Source organism: Cherax quadricarinatus, chromosome 15, assembly GCF_038502225.1.
Source record: "Cherax quadricarinatus isolate ZL_2023a chromosome 15, ASM3850222v1, whole genome shotgun sequence".
NCBI lineage: Eukaryota > Metazoa > Arthropoda > Malacostraca > Decapoda > Parastacidae > Cherax > Cherax quadricarinatus.
This window is the reverse complement of record NC_091306.1, coordinates 17,925,551-17,949,360: the sequence shown is the minus strand read 5'-3', so window position 1 is coordinate 17,949,360 and position 23,810 is coordinate 17,925,551. Positions and strand designations below refer to the sequence as shown.

The 23,810-nt window shown below is 41.9% G+C and overlaps 1 protein-coding gene across 1 annotated transcript in view; it reads right to left on the bottom strand.

Moving 5' to 3' along the window:
* The window catches only part of LOC128692161 (uncharacterized), a 138,036-nt gene extending 127,465 nt beyond the window's left edge, over positions 1-10,571 (bottom strand). The window contains exon 1 of the mRNA XM_070085187.1: positions 10,435-10,571. The gene's annotated coding sequence lies outside the window, so the exon portion shown is untranslated. The remainder of the gene's footprint in view (positions 1-10,434) is intronic.
* Positions 10,572-23,810: the final 13,239 nt, after the last annotated feature.

Below are 23,810 nucleotides of genomic sequence, written 5' to 3'. Positions count from 1 at the left end.
TGATTATGTGTGTATGTGCGTGCAAGGGTATTTATAAAAAATAATTATCCTTGTATTCTTGTATTCTCGTTTTATGGTTAACGCAGTAAACAGCATGGTGAAGGGAGGCTGTGTATTTTTTTGGGACTCCACAAAAATACAAGAACCAGACTTCCCCAACATAATTCGCCAAATTCCCACACTTCACCTCTACACAACCCATTTTGTGCTTCAATATCACACAACGTCATACACTCTTTCACTGTGTTAAGCCACTTCTATGTCAACGTTAACAATTACCCCATTTCTACACAGGTTAGGTAAGGTTCATCAGGAAACAGGACAAGTGTTTCCTGACGCGGGTCTTAGATGATGACCCGCCGTTGGAGCTTTTGGCCATCTGACAGAGGCCTTCCGCTGGATTACCGGTCTACCCCTTTAAAATTATGGTATTTCTACATAAATGTTAACAATAGGACATCAATCACTGCAACATATACCTGCCATGCTCGACATACTGTCATGCCCCAACACAGATTAGCAATACGTGCTACCATATTCCACTACATGTTTACAGTAGGTACTGTGTCCATTATGAGTGTGTGCATACGTATGTGTGTATGTGTAATTATCTATATTCAAATACTTGTCTATGTACGTATGTAACTATCATATAGAATAAGGAGGCAGCCCACTGCTGTGATTTATCCAGTTTTATATATAATGATAAAATGTCACGAGGCTAAAGCCATTATATATTCTTGGGTATATAATTACCGTATTGTAACCTACATATCAAATTTATCTTCCCCACCCCTTCTTTTTCTTTATATATACTTTTTCAAGACAGTCAGGCGAAACTGCAGACCTGGAGAATATATAGAGAACTTTCACTGCACGTACAAGTACCATAAAGCACTTAAATTACTGGGAACGGTTGAAGTCCCTTGACCTGTACTCCTTGGAACGCAGGCAAGAAAGATACGTGTTAATATGCACTTGGAAAATCCTAGCGGAACTAGTCCCAAATCTGCACATGGAAATCACTCCCTACGAAAGCAAAAGCTTCGGCAGGCGGTGCAACATTCTTTCCAGTGAAAAACAGGGGCGCCATGAGTACGTTAAGAGAAAACACAATAAGTGTTTGGGTGCCCAATTCCGTTCAACTGCCTCCCATCATACATAAGGAGGATTACCAATCAACCCCTGGCTGTCTTCAAGAGGGAACTGGACCGACACCTAAAGTCAGTACCTGGCCAGCCGGGCTGTGGTTCGTACATCGGCTTGCGTGCGACCAGCAGTAACAACCTGGTTGATCAGGCCCTGATCCACCGCAAGACCTGGCCATGGACCGGGCCGCGGGGGCACTGTCCCCTCCAGGTATGCCCCCCCTCTCTAAGATGATAGAGATATCTTCATAAAAATTCCGTTTCTCTTGTCAGGTAGTAGTTTGAGAACAATAATACGAAAAGAACTTCAGCTGAATTTTATGGACTTAAGGCTCAGGGAGATTGACACCAGTGAGTCCATCTATCATCATTCTATCATGCAGGAGGAGCCACATGTCTATGGTGCATCCAACAAAATAAGCAGACTCTTGGATGTCACTACCGCCCGGCTCCGGCTGGGTTACAAGTATCTGTGGCAGGTTAAATCACCACCACCAGATGTAGACCAAACGAAATGTAAACTTTGCCAGATGGACTATTGTCACACATTGCGTCATTATGTACTGGAGTGTGATAAAATTAATGAATTTAGAAACAACTCACTCAGAAGTGTTCAGGAAATGGCTAAGTATTTTATCCACAGTGGTATATTGCAGACCATTCTGGAGAAATACCCTGACTTTGCTAGCTGTAAATAAAGCATTACCACATGTGTGCATGTGTGTGTGTGTGTGTGTGTGTGTGTGTGTGTGTGTGTGTGTGTGTGTGTGTGTGGGTGTGTGTGAGGGTGTGTGTGTGTGTGTGTGTGTGTGTGTGTGTGTGTGTGTGTGTGTGTGTGTGTGTGTGTGTGTGTGTGTGTGTGTGTGTGCGTGTGTGTGGGTGTGTGTGAGGGTGTGTGTGAGGGTGTGTGTGAGGGTGTGTGTGAGGGTGTGTGTGTGTGTGTGTGCGTGTGTGTGTGTGTGTGTGCGTGTGTGGGTGTGTGTGTGCGTGTGTGGGTGTGTGTGTGCGTGTGTGGATGTGTGTGTGTGTGTGTGTGGGTGTGTGTGTGTGGGTGTGTGTGTGGGTGTGTGTGAGGGTGTGTGTGTGGGTGTGTGTGAGGGTGTGTGTGTGTGGGTGTTGGTGTGTGGGTGTGTGTGTGTGGGTGTGCGTCCTTGTGTGTATGCATATATTTGTACGCTCGTGTGCACATGTCCGTGCGTGCGCCCTCGTGTGTGTATGTGCGCGCGCGCACTAGTGTGGGTGTATGATCCACTTAATATTTGTATTTATAACTCATTACAATTGTGACCAGGTGTGGACGTATCAGTGGTTCATTACTTTGTAATTTGTTCATGACTGTAACCATGTATAGGAGTGAAGCTGATTCATTACCTCTGTAACTTGCCATGATTAGTGACCAGATCTACCTGGAGTTCATTACCTTTGTAACTAGTTCAGCTATCATAACTTTGGGGTCCAGTCACTGGACCCATTATGTACCTTTGTAATCTTTTGACTACCGCCCACAGGATGGGTATGGGGTGCATAAAGATATTAAACTAAAGTGTGTGTGTGTGTGTGTGTGTGTGTGTGTGTGTGTGTGTGTGTGTGTGTGTGTGTGTGTGTGTGTGTGTGTGTGTGTGTGTGTGTGTGTGTGTGTGGTGTGTGACTCAACAATCAATATTTGCACCAATAACTCATTACAGTTGTGACCGGGTGTGGAAGTGTGAATTGCTCATTACTCTATAATTTGTTCATGATTGTAGCCAAAGTATAAACGTAAGTAACCATTCTACAGAATTCATTACCTTTGTAACTTGTGAGCTCATTACCTTTGTACCTAGTTCAGCTATCAAAACTTTGGGGGCCCAGTCCCTGGACCCATTACGTACCTCTGTAATCTGTAAATACCTTTGTAACTTGTCATGATTGTGACCAGACTTACCTGGAGTTCATTACCTTTGTAAATTGTGAGTTCATTACCTTTGTAAATTGTGAGTTCATTACCTCTGTAACTTGCTCAGCTATCAAAACTTTGGAGTCCAGTCCCTGGACCCATTATGTACCTCTGTAATCTTTTGACTACCGCCCACAGGATGGGTATGGGGTGCATAATAAACATATTAAACTAAAAATTAAACTAACTAGTGTATGGTATAGGCTATTCTGAAACATGGTAATTCCCATGTGATAGTAACTCCAGCTCTGCTGGAACAAAACCTTTGAAGCTCACGTAACTGAAGAACCTTCAGTGGAATACATGATATCCTCAATACCCTACCGAAGTCTCCCAGCTCAATTTAACACATTTTGATACTGTATGAACCCCACCTTGAGTGATGGATTATGGCAGGGAAACAGTGTTAGCTATGTTAGCATTAGCAATGGTTTCACTTTGGAGAAATATATATTTAGAAAGGTTATAGGGAAATACTGGTTTTCAAGCAGAGTTGTAGACAGGTACGTAATCGGGTGTGGGTGACTGCGTTGAACCTCCCTAGCATAGGCCAACAGTCCAACTGCAGTGTTCATTCTTTTAAAGCATTATGAATTGCACCTTGGAGGCTCGCTGTGTCTTCTACGGATTCCACTGTCATACAGATTCTAGTATTGTCTGCAAGAATGATAAAGTGCATATGATTGGTCCCCTTGCCTATGCCAGAAATGACAATGAGGCACACGCAACACGCCACACCTCACGCTTTACCTGGCAATATCGTAAGATCTATTATTGTTCATCTAGGGGAAGTGGATCCCCAAGTTTCTTTTAACAAGAAAGTATTTAAGTCAGACTTGTTGTCCTTGGCCATGCTGGGCACAGGCACGTTTCGTGGTGGGTATAATGCTAGGTAGTGGTAAGTGGTCATGACGCTTGGTGATGGGAAGTTTTCATGACTGTGGTGCAAAGTTTCCATGATGGTGGTGAGAACATAAGAACATAAGACATAAGAAAGATGAAACTAATAATCTCATTTTTAATTATATTAGAAAAGTGGCAAATTTATGCCTACACAGTTTAATATGAGTGCGAATCTTATTTTAAACAAGCTGCATTAGTGCTCAGAGTAATCGCACATAAAATACCATAAAACTTTTTAAATAAAATAGGCATCTACAAAGTCTAAGCTGGCAGACGAGGCATTTTCCAGTTATCACACGGAAACCAGTATCATATTTTAATTCTTTCACCTTGAGAACCCAATAACAATCCAAGCCTTCAATCTGGATATACATACCACTGATGAAAGTTTGAACCGATTAAAAGAGGCGTACTCAGGTTATTGCATGGAAACTTAAGGAAAAGGTGAAACAAAATTCCGATTATAGGTAGCCCCTAATGGGGATACCTAAGTGACAGGAGATATATAACTAGAAGTGTGTATTCTTCGGTATATAAACAATGAAATGACTTTATTCCCTCTTTTTATCGACTAAGTATTCTTGACTGGTGGCGTACAAGTGTAATTCAACCATAATCGTCCTCGTGCAGTCGATAGATTTTCAACATGAACTTTCTCCAACAATAAGTATATTCTTATCTTCTTGAGTAGTATTTTTATCGGATATATCTCCTTATCGATAACTTCATTCGTCCTTCAGTAAAACAATTTGATTCAAGATTCACTATCTTCATACTTGTTTTTTTCAACTCTTCATTTTTAGCTTTATTCACTTTTTGCTCTTTACTTTCTGCTTATTACTGCATGTATCTTCTCTCTTCTTCTACCCAAGTAATAGATTTTATATCCTTTTACTCATGTGCAAGTTAATTGTTCTACCATATTGTATCACTACTACTATTACAATTTATATCACTACTACTACTACTACTACTTAAATGATCCCTGTATCTCCTCTGTTCTGAACGGACCAGTACTCTAAACGAGAGCATAAGTGATTTGAAGTATCACATTTCCCCTGTTTTGAAAGTTTTCTTTATCCACCCTGTCATTTTCCTGGCTGTTGTCACATTTGTAATCACATATGATCCGAAGGAGGATAGCCCCAAGGCCTTGCATCAAGAGCTCTTCACCAGCATCAAGGTACCTCCCTCCGGAAATATAAACACATATGCAGCATAATGTGATCCTTTAAAGGATCACATTATGCTGCATATGTGTTTATATTTCCATTGTGTCGGTATTTTATACCATTTATTTCCAACGTACCTCCCTCCCCTTGACGGGAAATCAAGAATGAGCTTTTCAATATATTCTGGGTAAGCTATGTTAAGCAAACTATAATAGTTGGCTAGCCCAGCTCACAAGACGAGAGGTTCACAGATGACCTCTAAGGGCCATCGTTAGTGTACTGATATCATTATCTGTGGAAAATAATTTCCCAAAAAATTATGCTGTATATTTTTTATAATGTAAATATACCTGATTAATACATTACTATTGCTCTAAAGTGTATTTTAAAGAAGTGAACTGACAGGGAAGCTCTGCGCCTGCACTGAGGAGTAGGGGGAAGAGACGTCATTGTTTTTTAATGTGGTACAGGCACGCTAATGTAATGTGCATAATTTTCGTCGCTCTAGAGGTTTTATTGGGCTTAAAACCTCTCAAATAGGAGCCGAAATTGTTGGAACTGCAGTCCTGCATAACGTGAGAAATCAGGCGACAAGACAGGACTCCGTAATTAGATGGAAACAGGATATTACCCCAGCTAAGTCATGTCTATATAATTATGTTGAAATTCTGGCCAGTATTTTCTTCATAAATTTTAGGCAGGGGTTTCTGTACATGACACACAGTAATCTCCAGACTAATCGGTGAGTGGTATTAAGATAAATTCTCCTGTTACATAAATGTGTATATGTAATCATTTATTAATTTTAACATACAGTCCACATATTTATATTAATGTTTACCATAATTCCTGGTAATGTATATTTCATTTGAAATTAATATAGGTCAAGAGTGACTTGTGGATATGACAGTAGTAGGTATCGAAGGGGGACATTTTTTGTGACCTAGGTGTCCTAAAATTCCTACTTGTCTCTGCAACTTTGATAAAAAATAATTATTTTTGTTACCATTTACTGGTATGTATCTTATGAGTTACATCCAGGTAAATTTAATTTTTCACATTATCCTTAACAGGAACTTCACCATTCTCTTTATATTTTTACTTTATTAAACTTAGACTTGGCATCTAGTACCCTACTATTGTTCATATTAAGGAGTGTCCATATGACACTAGACTACTAAAAGCTTTGTTAGTGGGATGAATTGTAAAGGACCTGCCTAGTATGGGCCAACAGGCCTGCTGCAGTGTTCCTCCTTTCTTATGTTCTTATGTTCTTATACTGTATAAGCAGTTTTGCAAATATGTTAATACTAATAACAATGTATCCACTTTTTAGAAAGTATTCAAGTTCAATACTAAATAAAATATATAGGCCTTTTCATCAACCCCAACGCATGATAATGTCCAAACGAAATATTATTATTAAAAAAAAACTAATATGGCACTAAAACAACTCTACGAAAAATATTCTCAAAAATTAATCCAGTGCTGAAAATATTTTACTGTAATAAAACGTATAAAAGAGGTTACTAGCATATAGTCGTGTAACAGCAGTGGGCAGCCTCGCCCACAGTGCAGCCTCATGAGTCCAACTCATTCATCAGGCTCACCCCAAAAAAATCCCATGAATTTATACAAACAAAATATTATAAGAAACATTAAATGTAACAACCGTTACTCCGTTTACTTAAAGTATTACTATAAACAGGAAATCATGTTTTGAAACTATGGAAATATGAGGATAAAAAAACAATAACGGAAACCCAGATAACTCTCACTGAGGCTGGCTGGTTGTCTGGCTGGTACTGCACTAGTCTGGCCACCACCACCGAGTAACCTTGTTGTTCTTAACGTCTGCCATCAATGCATGTACACCTGACTTATCATCATTAGCTATTTAAGCATGCATGGAAAATGTAATGGTATTGGTAAGCGATGTGATATAGAGGATTACAGAGAACGGAGTGATGAACACAGTACAGGGGTGAGTTTGTTGTCAACAAGTGGCTCACTAAACAAGGTAAAAACAAGCATTCCACTCATACCTTGGCCAACTATCATCACCATGAGTGTTTTCAACTGCAACAAAATTTGTTTTAGAGTTATTTCTTGCATTTATCTAAAATTTATATTCACATAAAAATTTAGTTAACGATTTTTACTGGTGAATTTATTATTTTCTGAGATACACTCAGTGACCACTGTATTAGGTACAACTATACGCCTGCTCAATAATGAAAATATTTAAGCAGCCAATCAATTAACAGTACCTCAATGCCTAAAAAGCATGCAGACACGGCCGAGAGGTTCAGTTGTTCAGACTGAACATCAGAATAACTTTGATCGTGGAATGACTGTTGGTGCCAGACGGTGGTTTGAGTCAGAAACTGCTGATCTGGGATTCTGATGGACATGGTGTAAGAATGGTGTAAAAAAAACACAACATTCAGTGAGTGGCAGTTCTATGGGTGAAAACGCCTTATTAACGGGAGGTTAGAGGAGAATGGCCAGACTGGTTCAAGCTGACATGAAGATGACAGTAATTCAAATAACAATGCGTTACATCAGTGGTATGCAGAACATCTCTGAATGCACGACACGCAAAGTGTTGTGAAGTGGCTGGGCTACAGCGGTAGAAGACCACACAGGCTGGGATACAGCGGTGAAAGACCACAAAGGCTGGGCTACAGCGGTGAAAGACCACACAGGCTGGGCTAGTGGTGGAAGACCATACAGGCTGGGCTACAGCAGTGGAAGACCACACAGGCTGGGCTACAGTGGTGGAAGACCACACAGGCTGGGCTACAGCAGTGGAAGATCACACAGGCTGGGCTACAGTGGTGGAAGACCACACAGGCTGGGCTACAGAGGTGGAAGACCACACAGGCTGGGCTACAGAGGTGGAAGACCACACAGGCTGGGCTACAGAGGTGGAAGACCACAGGCTGGGCTACAGCGGTGAAAGACCACACTGGGGTTCACGCCTGTCAGCTAAAAACAGGAAACTGAAGCTAAAGTGGACACAGGCTTACTAAAACTGGACAGCCGAAGATTGGAAAAACGTCGCAGAAACGGCGATTTGTCGTCTGACAAATCTATATTTCTGCTGCGACATGCAGATGACAGTCAAAATTAGGTATAAACCTTTGAGATGTGGTGGAACGGGAGATTGAGATGTGGTGGAACGGGAGATTGAGATGTGGAACGGGAGATTCGCAGCATGAATGAGCAGCCAACAAATCTGCCGCAACTGCGTGATGCTATCATGTCAACATGGACCAGAACCGCTAACGAATATTTCCAGCACCTTGTTGAATCCATGTCACGAAGAATTCAGGCTGTTCTGGGGACAGTACTAGAAGGCTGTACGTAATAAAGTGACAACCGAATGTTGTCACTTTGTTTTAGTGTCAATACCAATAGAGAGACTTTTAATTTTGCCTATGTATCTATTTTGTCCTCCCCACCTTCTTTTCCCCTTCCAAGTTCCTTTATACTGATGAAAAGCCCTTGATTCATGGAATTGGAGCTCCCATACCTTTCCTTAGATCAAATTTGGTTAAACTCATGAACAATATGACCTCTACATTTTAGCGCTTTCTCCTCCTCTTCATAATAATAATGCCTTTTGATAGTTTCCATGGTTTTCCTACTCCCAGAGACCGGTCCTGGGCCTGGCTCGTCTGTTGCTTGCCTGGTCAACCAGGCTGTTGTTGCTGGCAGCCCGCTGGCCCACATATCCATCAGCGGGCCACCAATTGGTATAACCTGGTTAAACAGGCAACCAACAGAAAAGCCTAGCCCTAGGCCAGACTGCAAGGGTAGAAAGGTTTTCCAAACCGGTCGCAGGTATATCACACAGGTACATGGAAAATACTCAAGACCCAGCTTGTCTAATCAACACACTGTCACAGCTTTCTGAAGTAAGAGATACAAAAAGCCGAATTGTCCTAAACAATTAGAGAACTGTCAACATTCACTGTCCACATAACTTCAACCTTCTACCAGCAGATATACGATATTTTGCCAGATCAGAGATAGAAGTCTTAATGCGGAACCTAACAAACTCCTGCATGGTATGCTGGATTAGCCACGCTGTAAAGGATATATAGACCTGCTGGCCTTGGGCATCAGGAACCTGGTTGATCAGTCTGCTTCTGTGAGTCTTCCCTCAGGCCGAACCGGAGCAGTATTGCTCTCGAAGTTGGTCATTGGTATGTCATAAATATTTATGCAGAAATTACTACAGTAGTGTGTGTCGTGTTTTTAAGACAGAGCCTGTCAAAGAAGTCGAACTAAAAATAACTTAAATTGTTTCTTATTCATAGAACTTATGTTTTTGTGATTTAATATGGAATGCAATTACTTTTACTCTGCACCAAAACTAAGCAACCTAACCTACCTAAAAAAAAAAATAGAATTTTGCTTAATCCTTCCCAGCCTGTCTTAGGTCAACATAAATTTACTTAGAATTATTTAACATCAATAAAACATTAACGCGTTATTGCAGCAACAAACTTACGCTAGGCTTGTTTGGCAAACATCTTACTTTATAAGCCAAGATCATAGGCTCTGCTTAAAAACCACAATATACCGAGATTCTTAATTCATAATCATTTAAATCCTGAGGAAGTACTATGCCCGTAGGGGTCATATAGTGTTTGAGGAGTGGAAGGCATTCAGGATTGACCCAAGGAAGGGAAAGACAAATCCAGTTCCTTAGATCAGGATCCCTTCACCTTGGGGTTTTGTACCTTCAATACAATTAATAATGTCAAAGTATGGCAGGGCTGTTTGGGCATAACTCATTTTCCCTTTCATTATTGCGCAATGCTCACCCCCAGATGCGGTTGTGGTGGGCATGTCAGGGTCCCCCACCACTGATGGGACTCGGGATTCTGTTATCTGCTCTCCGTCCATGACAGCGCTTCCACTTATTACACTGGTGTTCGTATTAACAGTTGCTTAGAGTAAATAATTTTAGTTATGCGTTCTACCTGTCTGGAGATAGCGTTCTGCTACTTGTTTACAACAGGTTGTGACAACACACGTTTCTCTCTCCAACCCTCACTTCCTTTGTTTCCCTCTTGACAACTTTTCTTTTTTAAACTTTAAAACACTTGAAACTTATAACCAAGATTAACCATAACTTCAACATTTTTTTCCTATAGCCTGTCATCATTTTTTTTTCCGACCATGTTTTTCATATTCCCGGGTAAAACACATGACAGCACTTTCACGGTTCATCATGTCTTTCGCTAATTTCTACACTAACACTCTCTCCTGAGGCTGACAGCTGCAGTAGGTCAAGGTTGTGGTGTGTGCGGGGGTGTCCTGCCCAGCTCACTAACAGAGAGAGGAGGTACTGAGGCTGTCAGGCTGAGCGGGTGGGGACGCTGGGGTAAAGCGGCTCTGTGCTCCCACCACTACCCTGGGGGGAAACACACATCATCCTCAGTTATATCCTTGTGTCTCTGAGAATCCTTGGCATTATTAGATTAACTTCCCCAGACGAGGGGAATTAACTCAGGCTGACCTCATACCATTTTTTGGCCTTATGTTAGGGTGTACAATGAGCAGTTTTGTTTAGGTTCGAGCGTCATCCTCTGCTCTGTTCGTCTCCAGGAACTCTTGGCACCAGTTGCTACATAGATTCGATCCGATTCTCAGATTTACAGAAGGAAAACATTGATTATTTGGCCTAACATCTGTATTTTATTTGTGGAAAATCCCGAAGTTTGTGGCCCTTTGTAGTTTCGGACGCGTCGAGCAGACCGTGTGATGTTTACACTGAACTGATGATTCACACCGGCCGCTCGCTGCTACCCAGGACTAGTAATTATCTCACAATTGCCCTCTCTGACGTTTACCATGAAACCGCAAACGGACGCAATAGTAGCTATTTTCGCTGCGCCACTAGTACATACAAATTCCACTTAATGAAAAGTAAGTGAATAATGACGGGTGAAGTAAGCCAAGGCAAAGCATGCTGACCAGCCGTTACCCCGGGACTACTAACAAGGTTGCCTCTGTTGCCTGTTTCATTAGTGGTGTGCTCTCCCTTTATTTATTTATTTATTTATTTATTTATTTATTTATTTATTTATTTATTTATTTATTTATTTATTTGAACATGATACAGAGAAGTACAAGGAATACAATTTTTAAAGTGCAGCATGCCAAAGCCCCTTGTATGCAGAGCATTATGGGCAGGCTTAAAATTAACTTAAGATTAACTAAGCAATGATATATTCAGTGGTACAAAAATTATTGTAAAACATAACAATTTAGTACAAATGAGTATTACAAAGGTCATATGGTCATTTACTGTGTTGCTGTGTAATCAGTAGAATGGAGTATTCTGTTAGGTAATGAAGTTAAATAGTAACAAAGTTTGATTGGGTCACAGGTTGACATTTATGAGATACAATAATGAGATACAATTTATGAGATACAATTATTCAGTATTTATTTAGTTGTAGGTGAGTAAGTGATTTTTGAGAAGAGACTTGAATTTATAAACAGTGTTTCTTTTATATTCACAGGTAATGAATTCGAGATTTTAGGGCCTTTTATGTGCATTGAGTTTTTGCATAGCGTGAGATGGACACGAGGAACATCAAAGAGTGATCTGTGCCTGTGTTATGGTCATGTGTTCTGTTGAGGTTGGTAAGGAGACGTTTGAAGGGAGGGTTTATATCCGAGTTTAGTGTTCTATGAATGTAGTACCTGGTTACCTGGAGGTTATTCCGGGGATCAACGCCCCCGCGGCCCGGTCCATGACCAGGCCTCCCGATGGATCAGGGCCTGATCAACTAGGCTGTCACTGCTGGCCGCACGCAGTCCAACGTACGAGCCACAGCCCGGCTGATCCGGCACTGACTTTAGGTATCTGTCCAGCTCTCTCTTGAAGGCAGCCAGGGGTTTATAGTAGGTGCAGTAATAAGTATGGATGTTTTGTATGGTGAGTAGGTTTAGAGTTTTGAATATTGGTGGAGTGTGCTGCCTGTAGTGGGAATTTATCATCATTCTGACTGCAGCCTTTTGTTGGGTGATTAGTGGTCTGAGATGGTTTATTGTTGTCGAGCCCCATGCACAAATTCCATAGGTGAGATAGGGGTAAATAAGTGAGTGATATAGGGCCAGGAGGGCTGACTGTGGAACATAGTACCGTATCTTCGATAGTATGCCTACGGTCTTGGAATTTTTTTTGGAAATTTGTTGTATGTGTTTGAAATTTGAGTCTATTATCAAGGTGGATTCCTAGGAATTTTCCCTCTGTGAGTTTTGTGATAGGTGATCCATTTATCATTATGTTAAGAGACACATATGCAGCTCTGTTACCAAACTGAATGTACTAGGTTTTGTCAATGTTTAGAGTAAGTTTGTTGGTCCTCATCCAGGTTGATATTTTCTGTAATTCGGTATTTATAGTATTGGCTAGCATGACTGGGCTCGGGTGAGAGTAGACGTATGAAGTGTCATCTGCAAATAGTGTGGGTTTGAGTAGTTGCGATGCATTTGGTAGGTCATTTATGTATATGAGAAAGAGAAGAGGGCCTAGGACACTTCCCTGTGGGACACCAACTGTAACTGGCTGTGCAGAAGAGTTTGCCCCATTTGTGTACACCTATTGGCTTCTGTTGCTGAGGTATGACTTTAGGTAGTTGAGGGAGTGCCCTCTTATACCATAGTGCACACGTGGTCAACTGTATCGAAAGCTTTACGTAAGTCAATGAAGATCCCCAGTGGGACTTCTTTTTTCTCTATTGCTGTATAAATATGTTCTAGCATGTGGATAATAGCATCATTAGTATTTTTATTAGGCCTGAACCCAAATTGACAGGGGTTGAGTATGTTGTGGGAGATGAGGTAGGAATAGATACGCTTATGGATTAATTTTTCAAAGATTTTAGAGAGAGGGTGTAAGTTGGATATTGGCCTATAGTTATTCAAGTCTGTGTGGTCTCCTCCTTTATGGATCGGGGTGACCCTTGCTATTTTGAGAATTGTAGGAAAGGTAGAGGATTCAGTGGATTTGTTAAAGAGTGTTGCAATGATTGGTGATAGCACCTGTGACACTTTTTTGTATATAATGGGTGGTAAGGTATTTAAATCTCTTGTCTTGTTTTTTAGTTTATTGATAATAAGGGAGACTTCAGTTGGGTTAGTCGGAGCTAGGGACAGTGTGTTCGGGTAGTTGCCAGTGAGGTGAGGTAGTCATTGGGTGGGGTATCTGAGCTTGGGATTTTATTGGCAAGATTTTTTCCTATAGTGGAGAAGAAATCATTGAGTCTGATGTTTCAGTAGGTGGGAATTGAGGTTCATCTGGTTTTGTTAATTTAATTTCGCTATTTCGTGTTATCATTTTTGTTCTTAGTATTTCTGATAGGGTTTTCCAGGTCTTTTTTATGTCACCTCGTAAGTTGGATAATCTGTTCTCATAATACAATTTTTTAGCCCTTCTTATCAGGCTGGTTAGGATTGACGAGTAACGTTTTGTTTGGTCTCTGGTTATGTGGCCCATTCTGTACTGTTTTTCGTATAGGTGCTTTGTATTTATGAATTTGAGGATACTGGGTGTTAGACAGGGACTGTTCAGTCTCTTTGCAGTCATCTGTTTAGTTTTTTTAGGGCAGTGCTTGTTTTAGAGGTATTGGGTCTTTTTTAGAAAATTATTAACACATTCGTCAATATCTGTATAGATTTCTAGCTCAGTGTGCCAGTCAATGTTTGTCACTGCTGCTGTGAAGTTATTGATAGCTGCCTCATTGTGAAGTCTGAAAGTGACTTTAGTAGTGTCTATGGGTAATTTACCAAGGTTTGTTATGAGGAAGGTAGGGTAATGGTCTGTGGTATTATCTGTGATTATGCCTGATCTTAAGGGGGATATGGTGTTGGTCCAGATGTGGTCTAGTTGGGAAACACTAGTCTCTGTAACTCTTGTAGGTTTTGTTACTGTTGGTAGCAACATGCAGTTACTCATAGTGTTTGTGAATTCAGTAACATGTGGGTCTTGGTCTTGTTGGACCCAGATGCTTAGCGACTAAGCTTTCCTCGGATTACATACAACAAAGAGTACTTTCTGTGTTAGTAGGTAAAGCGCAAATTTGCAGCAGACAGTTGGATTTACGTGGAAATGTAGGTTAAATATAAGCGACTTGCAAGAACCACATCAAGACACTTGTACATTCTTGTGTAATTGTTCTTGTGTTGGATACTGTCACGACGAGTAGCTTTTTCACGTCTTTAACTACGAACAGAAAATAACCATTACGACACCCAATAAGAACTAACCCGTCATCCTGTAACCTTCTTGTATAGTCATCCTCCTCAGCCAACTCCCAACCAGGGGATCATATACCCGCTATCTCCAGCCAGGCCAGCCTGTGCACAGCGCTGCTCAAAGCCTCCCGTGTCCTCACCCGAGGGAACACACTTGGGAGCTTCACAATCTTTCAGCCAATTGGTGAAGATGCTTACTTATACTACGTTATGCAGGCAGCATAATCTATGAAACTTCTTAACATTAAAACACTTAAAGGACAAACTCCTCTACCACTCGACATGCCCAGACGACTCCCAGTATCTGAGTATCTGGTGACACACCGACTAAAAGGAGTGTCGCAAGTTTTCACAGTGACCAGCCAACATGTACTGTCTCTCGACAAGTGCCTTTGGTAAACGGTATCATTAATTAACACACACACACATACACAACACATACGCAACCTCAACTAGGTGAGTACAACTAGGTGAGTACAGAGAGAGGATCCAGTAGCGATCAGTGAAGAGGCGGGGCCAGGAGCTGAGTCTCGACCCCTGCAACCACAATTAGGTGAGTACAATTAGGTGAGTACACATGTAAGGAAGTATTTCTTCAGTCATAGAGTTGTCAGGAAGTGGAATAGTCTAGCAAGTAATGTAGTGGAGGCAGAAACCATACATAGCTTTAAGACGAGGTATGATAAAGATCATGGAGCAGGGAGAGAGAGTGGACCTAGTAGCGATCAGTGAAGAGGCGGGGCCAGGAGCTGAGTCTCGACACCTGCAACCACAATCAGATGAGTACACACAACTTTAAGAAGTACAATAAAACTCTTGAAACAGGGAGAGTGGACCTAGTAGCGATCAGCGAAGAGTCGGGGCCAAGAACTGTGAATCGACCCCTGCAATTACAAATAGGTGAGTAAACACAGACAAGGGGCCAGGAGCTGCGAATCGACCCCTACAACCACAATTAGGTGAGTATACACACACGTACACGCACACACACACACACACACACACACACACACACACACACACACACACACACACACACACACACACACACACACACACACACACACACACACACACACACACACACGCACACACACACACAAAATGGTAACTAACACACACCTGTCAGGAAGACAGCAGGGAATCATGGTACGTGGCGAGGTGTCAGAGTGGGCGCCTGTGACGAGTGGGGTTCCACAGGGGTCAGTCCTAGGACCGGTGCTGTTTCTGGTATTTGTGAACGACATGACAGAAGGAATAGACTCTGAAGTGTCCCTGTTCGCAGATGATGTGAAGTTGATGAGAAGACTTAAATAGGACGAGGACCAGGCAGAACTACAAAGGGCTCTGGACAGGCTGCAGACCTGGTCCAGAAATTGGCTCCTGGAGTTCAACCCCACCAAGTGCAAAGTCATGAAGATTGGGGAAGGGCAAAGAAGACCGCAGACGAAGTACAGTCTAGGGGACCAGAGACTACAAACCTCATTCAAGGAAAAGGATCTTGGGGTGAGCATAACACCAGGCACATCTCCTGAGGCGCACATCAACGAAATAACTGCTGCAGCATATGGGCGCCTAGCAAACCTAAAACCAGCATTCTGCCATCTTAATAAGGAATCGTTCAGGACCCTGTACACCATGTACGTTAGGTCCATATTAGAGTATGCGGCACCAGTTTGGAACCCACACCTAGCCAAGCACGTAAAGAAACTAGAGAAAGTGCAAAGGTTTCCAACAAGACTAGTCCCAGAGCTAAGCGGTATGTCCTACGAGGAGAGGTTAAGGGAAATCGACCTGACGACACTAGAGGACAGGAGAGATAGGGGGGACATGATAACGACTTACAAAATACTGAGAGGAATTGACAAGGTGGACAAAGACAGGATGTTTCAGAGACTGGACACAGTAACAAGGGGACACAGTTGGAAGTTGAAGACACAGATGAATCAAAGGGATGTTAGGAAGTATTTCTTCAGCCACAGAGTAGTCAGGAAGTGGAATAGTTTGGGAAGCGATGTAGTGGAGTCAGGATTCATACATAGCTTTAAGCAGAGGTACGATAAAGCTCATGGTCAGGGAGAGTGACCTAGTAGCGACCAGTGAAGAGGCGGGGCCAGGAGCTTGGACTCGACCCCTGCAACCTCAACTAGGTGAGTACAACTAGGTGAGTACACACACTATACACACAAACTCACACAACAGGCCTAGTGTCTTATCGGCATGTGCCTAGGACAAAATGGTAACTAACACACACACACACACACACACACACACATATATATATATATATATATATATATATATATATATATATATATATATATATATATATATATATATATATATATATATATATGCAAAAAAACACTGTGAAAGAACAATGAAATTCCAAGCGCATTCGTGACGACACACATTATGATAATGAGTAGTCACGAAAGGCTTGGAATTTCATTATTCTTTCACAGTGGTTGTTTTGCCTATTCTCAAATCACTTGTTTACTGTGATATTATATATATATATATATATATATAGTATATATATATATATATATATATATATATATATATATATATATATATATATATATATATATATATATATATATATATATATATATATATATATATATATATATCAGCCGTCTCCCATCAGGGCGGGGTGACTCAAAAGAGAAGAAATGGAAATTTTCCTTCGTTTTACATCTAGTAATTTATACAGGAGAAGGGGTTGCTACCTGGAGGTTACCTGGAGGTTATTCCGGGGATCAACGCCCCCGCGGCCCGGTCCATGACCAGGCCTCCCGATGGATCAGGGCCTGATCAACTAGGCTGTTACTGCTGGCCGCACGCAGTCCAACGTACGAGCCACAGCCCGGCTGATCCGGCACTGACTTTAGGTATCTGTCCAGCTCTCTCTTGAAGGCAGCCAGGGGCTTATTGGCAATTCCCCTAATGCTTGATGGGAGGCTGTTGAACAGTTTCGGGCCCCGGACACTTATGGTGTTTTCTCTTAGTGTACCAATGGCGCCCCTACTTTTTATTGGGGGCATTTTGCATCGCGTGCCCAGTCTTTTACTTTCGTAGGGAGTGATTTCTGTGTGCAGATTTGGGACCATTCCTTCCAAGATTTTCCAAGTGTAGATTATGATATATCTCTCCCTCCTGCGTTCCAACGAGTACAAGTCAAGTGCTTCCAAGCGTTCCCAGTAGTTAAGGTGCTTGACAGAACTTATACGTGCAGTAAAGGATCTCTGTACACTCTCTAGATCTGCGATTTCACCTGCTTTGAATGGAGATGTTAATGTACAGCAGTATTCCAGCCTAGAGAGAACAAGTGATTTGAAAAGGATCATCATGGGCTTGGCATTTCTCGTTTTGAAAGTTCTCATTATCCATCCCATCATTTTCTTTGCACGTGCGATCGTGGCACTGTTGTGATCCTTGAAAGTGAGATCCTCAGACATTACTACTCCCAGGTCCCTTACATTATTTTTCCGCTCTATTGTATGGCCGGAGTCAGTAGTATACTCTGTTCTAGTTATTATCTCCTCCAGTTTTCCATGACGGAGTAGTTGGAATTTGTCCTCATTGAACATCATATTGTTTACCGTTGCCCACTGGAAAACTTTGTTTATATCTTCTTGGAGGTTAACCGCGTCCTCAGCAGATGACAGCCTCATGCAGATCCTAGTATCATCCGCAAAGGATGATACGGTGCTGTGGTGTATATCTCTGTTTATGTCTTATATGAGGATAAGGAATAAGATGGGGGCGAGTACTGTGCCTTGTGGAACAGAGCTCTTCACTATGGCAGCCTCCGATTTAACTCTGTTGACCACTACTCTTTGTGTTCGATTTGTTAGGAAGTTGAAGATCCATCTCCCCACTTTCCCAGTTATTCCTTTAGCACGTATTTTATGGGCTATTACGCCATGATCGCATTTGTCAAATGCTTTTGCAAAGTCTGTGTATATTACATCTGCATTCTGATTTTCTTCCAGTGCATCCAAGGCCATGTCATAGTGATCCAGTAGTTGTGAGAGGCAGGAGCGACCTGCCCTGAACCCATGTTGCCCTGGATTGTGCAGATTTTGGGAATCCAGGTGATTTGCAATCCTGCTTCTTAGCACTCCCGACATTTTAGTCGCCTCCTACGACATGCATGGCTTGCGGAGGAAGGATTCTTCTCCACTTCCACAGGGTGAAGTACACACAGCTTGGAGATGGGCAGGGTCTCTGTTGGACGTTGCAGCCGTGAGCAAGCTGTTGTATACCTCTTCAGTGATTTGGCCATCCCAGTTGGACTGTAGGCCTGCGTTGCAATGGGTTTCGGCGCTGGAGGAGTGAGAGTCTCCCACTCGGTGATGGCCCTGGTGTAGCTTGGATCCTGTATTCCTGCTACACTATCCAGGTCGTCTGGAAGAATTTGTTTTGTTAGCTATTCTATTCTATTTGATTCGCCGGTATGGTATCCCGGCCCGGGTCTCTTCCATTTTGGTGACCCGGCATTTGTTAGCTCGTTTGATGCTATGGATGAGGATAAGAAAGCTGGTGTGGCAATTTGGGAGAATTTACGTATTCCCAGTCCACCAAGCCTGAATGGAAGGGAAGCTTGCATCCATATTAATCTTTATTAAATAACGGGCAGATTCAGTGCACTCTAACATGGACTGTAGAAGGTGTCATATTCCTTGAGTTTGGACTATTAAAGGCTGGGGAACATCTCAAGAAGTAGATAAGTTTTGGAAGGAACAGGCATCTGGTGAAAGGGTAGAAGGCATCATGTACATCAGTGTCTCTTATTCAGTCTTCTATTATCCTGAGGTCCGAGATTTTTTTTTTTTTTCCTAGAATCAGATAAATGGCAGTGGACACAAGAGGAGCGCTAAGGAAAATACTGTTGGCTGGATCAATGATTCGTGCTCCTGGCAAAGCAGCACTAATATACTTATCTGATGGTTAGTGGAAACTATTTCACTTTTCGTAGGGTTTAACGATAGGCCTAAGCACTTTCCAACGTCTTTTATTTTCCTGATGTCCTCTAGGAGAGATTCCGTAGTGCCGGTCAGTGTATTATCATCCCAGAACCAGATGATTACGTCACTGGACAGTGTTCCTGTGACCTCCTTGATGACCAGATAGAAGAGGGGCGAGGGTATCACCCTGTTGCAAGAGCTGTGATTCGACCCCTGCAGCCACAGACAGGTGTTGTGGGTGTTAATGTCGACAACTGAATGTGCGGGTATGTGGGTGAATGCGTGGGAATGCATGTGGGCAGGCAGGGGTTACCGGGTGTGGCGTGGGTAGGGATGTGGTCAAGGCAAGGTGCTGCGTGTAGGCGCCACAACCATGTTGTGGAGTGTGCGTGGACAAGGTTGGCACCATTCTATTGGATCACCAGGTCACATGAGAGGGCTGGTAAGCTTAAGATAAGAAGTTTACAAATGCTTCCTCGTTAGTTACTATACTCGTATCTGATAGACTAGTCAAAATGCACCGAGGCTATTATTGCCTTAGTCAATACTACTACTGGTTATTTGAGAGTCGTGTCTCACGAGCCGAAGGGATAACTTCCTGGATCTAACTGATAATCTTACGTGAATTCTTATGTGGGTGTCTGGAACACACACCAAGGCAACAAAATCACTATCTACACGTTTACTACTTATGCGATCTCTACACTAAAACATATATCTTCACCGAAGTATTTTTTTGTTTTGTTTTTCTAATACTATTTTAATGAATCGTTGTGCATTATGTTTTAAGTCCTATCGACCTCACAAGAATAATAAAGACGTAGTTCCCCTATATACTAACGTCAAAACTACTTTAGTCCTTAAAACAGGGATTAAAGTAAATTTTCGGCGTATATATATATACCCTGGGTACATGTGTACCCAAGGTATATATATATATATATATATATATATATATATATATATATATATATATATATATATATATATATATATATATACTTAACAATTCGCAAACAGGCGAAATTATTTACAAACAGTACTAAGAAGCAGGATTGCAAACCACCTGGATTCCCAAAATCTGCACAATCCAGGGCAACATGGGTTCAGGGCAGGTCGCTCCTGCCTCTCACAACTACTGGATCATTATGATATGGCCTTGGATGCACTGGAAGAAAATATACACAGACTTTGCAAAAGCGTTTGACAAGTGCGATCATGGCGTAATAGCGCACAAAATACTTGCTAAAGGAATAACTGACAAAGTGGGGAGATGGATCTTCAACTTCCGAATAACCAATCGAACACAAAGAGTAGTGGTCAACAGAGTTAAATCGGAGACTGCCATAGTGAAGAGCTCTGTTCCACAAGGCACAGTACTCGCCCCCGTCTTGCTCATCATCCTCATATCAGACATAGACAGAGATATAATCCACAGCACTGTATCATCCTTTGCAGACGATACTAGGATCTGCATGAGACTGTCATCTACTGAGGACGCGGTTAACCCCCAAGAAGATATAAACCAAGTTTTCCAATGGGCAACGGAAAACAATATGATGTTCAATGAGGACAAATGCCAACTTCTCCGTTATGGAAAACTGGAGGAGATAATAACTAGAACAGCGTATACTACAAACTCTGGCCATACAATAGAGCGGAAAAATAATGTAAGGGACCTGGGAGTAGTAATGTCTGAAGATCTCACTTTCAAGGATCACAACAGTGCCACGATCACAAGTGCAAAGAAAATGATAGGATGGATAATGAGAACGTTCAAAACGAGAGATGCCAAACCAATGATGATCCTTTTCAAATCACTTGTTCTCTCTAGGCTGGAATACTGCTGTACATTAACATCTCAGTTCAAAGCAGGTGAAATTGCAGATCTAGAGAGTTTATAGTGAACCTTTACTGCATGTATAAGTCCCCTCAAGGAAAGTTCCTTGATGTTGGTGAGGGGCTCTTGATTTAGGGAATTGGACCTGTGCTCCAGTTTCCCAAATTAAGCCTGAATGCCTTCCACATCCCCCCCCCAGGCGCTGTATAATCCTCTGGGTTTAGCGTTTCCCCCTTGATTATAATAATAATAATGCACGTATAAGTTCTATCAAGCACCTGAACTACTGGGAACGCTTGGAAGCACTTGCCTTGTACTCGATGGAACGCAGGAGAGAGAGATGTATCATAATCTACACTTGGAAAGTCCTACAAGGAATGGTCCCGAATCTGCACACAGAAATCACTCCCTACGAAAGTAAAATCTTTTCTTTTTGATTATAATAATAATACGAAAGTAAAAGACTGGGCAGGCGAAGCAAAATACCCCCAATTAAAAATAGGGGCGCCATTGATACACTAAGAGGAAACACCATAAGTGCCCGGGGCCCAAGACTGTTCAACAGCCTCCCACCAAGCATAAGGGGAATTACTCATAGGCCCCTGGGTGCCATTAAGAGGGAGCTGGACAGATACCTAAAGTCAGTGCCGGATCAGCCGGGCTGTGGTTCGTACGTTAGACTCCGTGCGACCAGCAGTAACAGCCTGGTTGATCAGGCCCTGATCCACCGGGAGGCCTGGTCGTGGACCAGGCCGCGGGGGCGTTGATCCCCGGAATAACCTCCAGGTAGACTCCAGGTAGGTACGTCCACAGCAGGACTCGAATCTGCAACTCTGTATCAGAGCCCACAGTACTTTACCAGGAAGCCAGACCCCGGATAAGTATGGGCCTATAGCCCATGCTATGGGCGTAGAGACAGTGTTTGTAAATAATTTCGCCTGTTTGCGAATTGTTAAGCATTTCAAATCGCTTTCATTGTCCACTGCATGTGGCAAGATTTGATGAAATAACTAAAAACAAGCTTGGTGCCCCGGGGTATGGGGTAACATCGTCTAGTTTCGGCTAGGCGCCCATGCTCATCTGGGTTCTGGTTCCGTGGTAAAGTACTGTGGACTATGATACAGAGTTTGCAGGTTCGAGTCCTGCTGTGGACGTAGAGACGATGTTTATATATATATATATATATATATATATATATATATATATATATATATATATATATATATATATATATATGTGTGTATATATATATATATATATATATATATATATATATATATATATATATATATATATATATATACACACACACGTCTAAAACATGAAACATGTGGTCTATTAGCTAGCACATCACACAACTCTATCGGTTATATTTGAGATGTCTTATCTACCAAACATAGTAGCTTTGGTGACAACAAACATACAGTTACCCTTATCAGATTTACTTGGCGTTCTTAATAACGTATATGGATGGTATGTCCATGCCCTATGAAGTTCTTATCCAGGGGCATGTACCAGTGCAGTCACTCATCTAATTACTTAACAGATTCAGTTGTGGTTGATCTGTGAGAGGCACATTATCCACAGCTACGTTAGTGAACTATCGGCAATTTCTATACTTATTATGAGGCTCACCACACGATTAACTGCTCAGTTGTTTGAAAACTGATATGATTCTTCCGTATAAAGATTTAGTAAGTACATATTAATACAGTTATTAGAGACATCAACTCCATCCCAGAATAAATGTATAATTAGTTATTTTGTTAGGTTTAATGCCTGTCGACAGTACATGGATCTGCAGTTGACCTGTCCTCCAAAACTAAGATAAGATAAGATAAGATTTCGTTCGGATTTTTAACCCCGGAGGGTTAGCCACCCAGGATAACCCAAGAAAGTCAATGCGTCATCGAGGACTGTCTAACTTATTTCCATTGGGGTCCTTAATCTTGTCCCCCAGGATGCGACCCACACCAGTCGACTAACACCCAGGTACCTATTTGCTGCTAGGTGAACAGGACAATAGGTGTAAGGAAACGTGTCGGAATTTCCACCCGCCGGGAATCGAACCCGGGCCCTCCGTGTGTGAAGCGGGAGCTTTAGCCACCAGACCACCGTAAAGTAAAGTAAAGTAAATTCTCAATGAGAATTCATTTGATAAATCATGTCGCATAAACATAGTGCTTCCTGCAGACCAAGATCCATGACCTGCGAAGTTTACGAGCTCTTGTAGGCTTGAGTGATGGTGTGGCTGAAGGCTGAGTCCAGCCTACACACCGGACGAGCTGGTGTCAAGGTAGAGGAGGCAAGTAAGCTTCCGTTTAACCTTTGACCAAATATGTCGTTATCTCCACCATGTTTGGAGTTCCTTGATCGATAGTTAGCACAGCTAGGTCCAAGTGAGTGTTTGTCTTTATGTACTGGCTTTATATATTTATTATTATTGATACTATTATCAGTATCGCTTCTGCTTCCTTATATTATTATTAGTAGTAGTACTAGTAGTAGTAGGTTTAGTAGCAATAGTAGTAGTAGGAGTAGTAGTAGTAT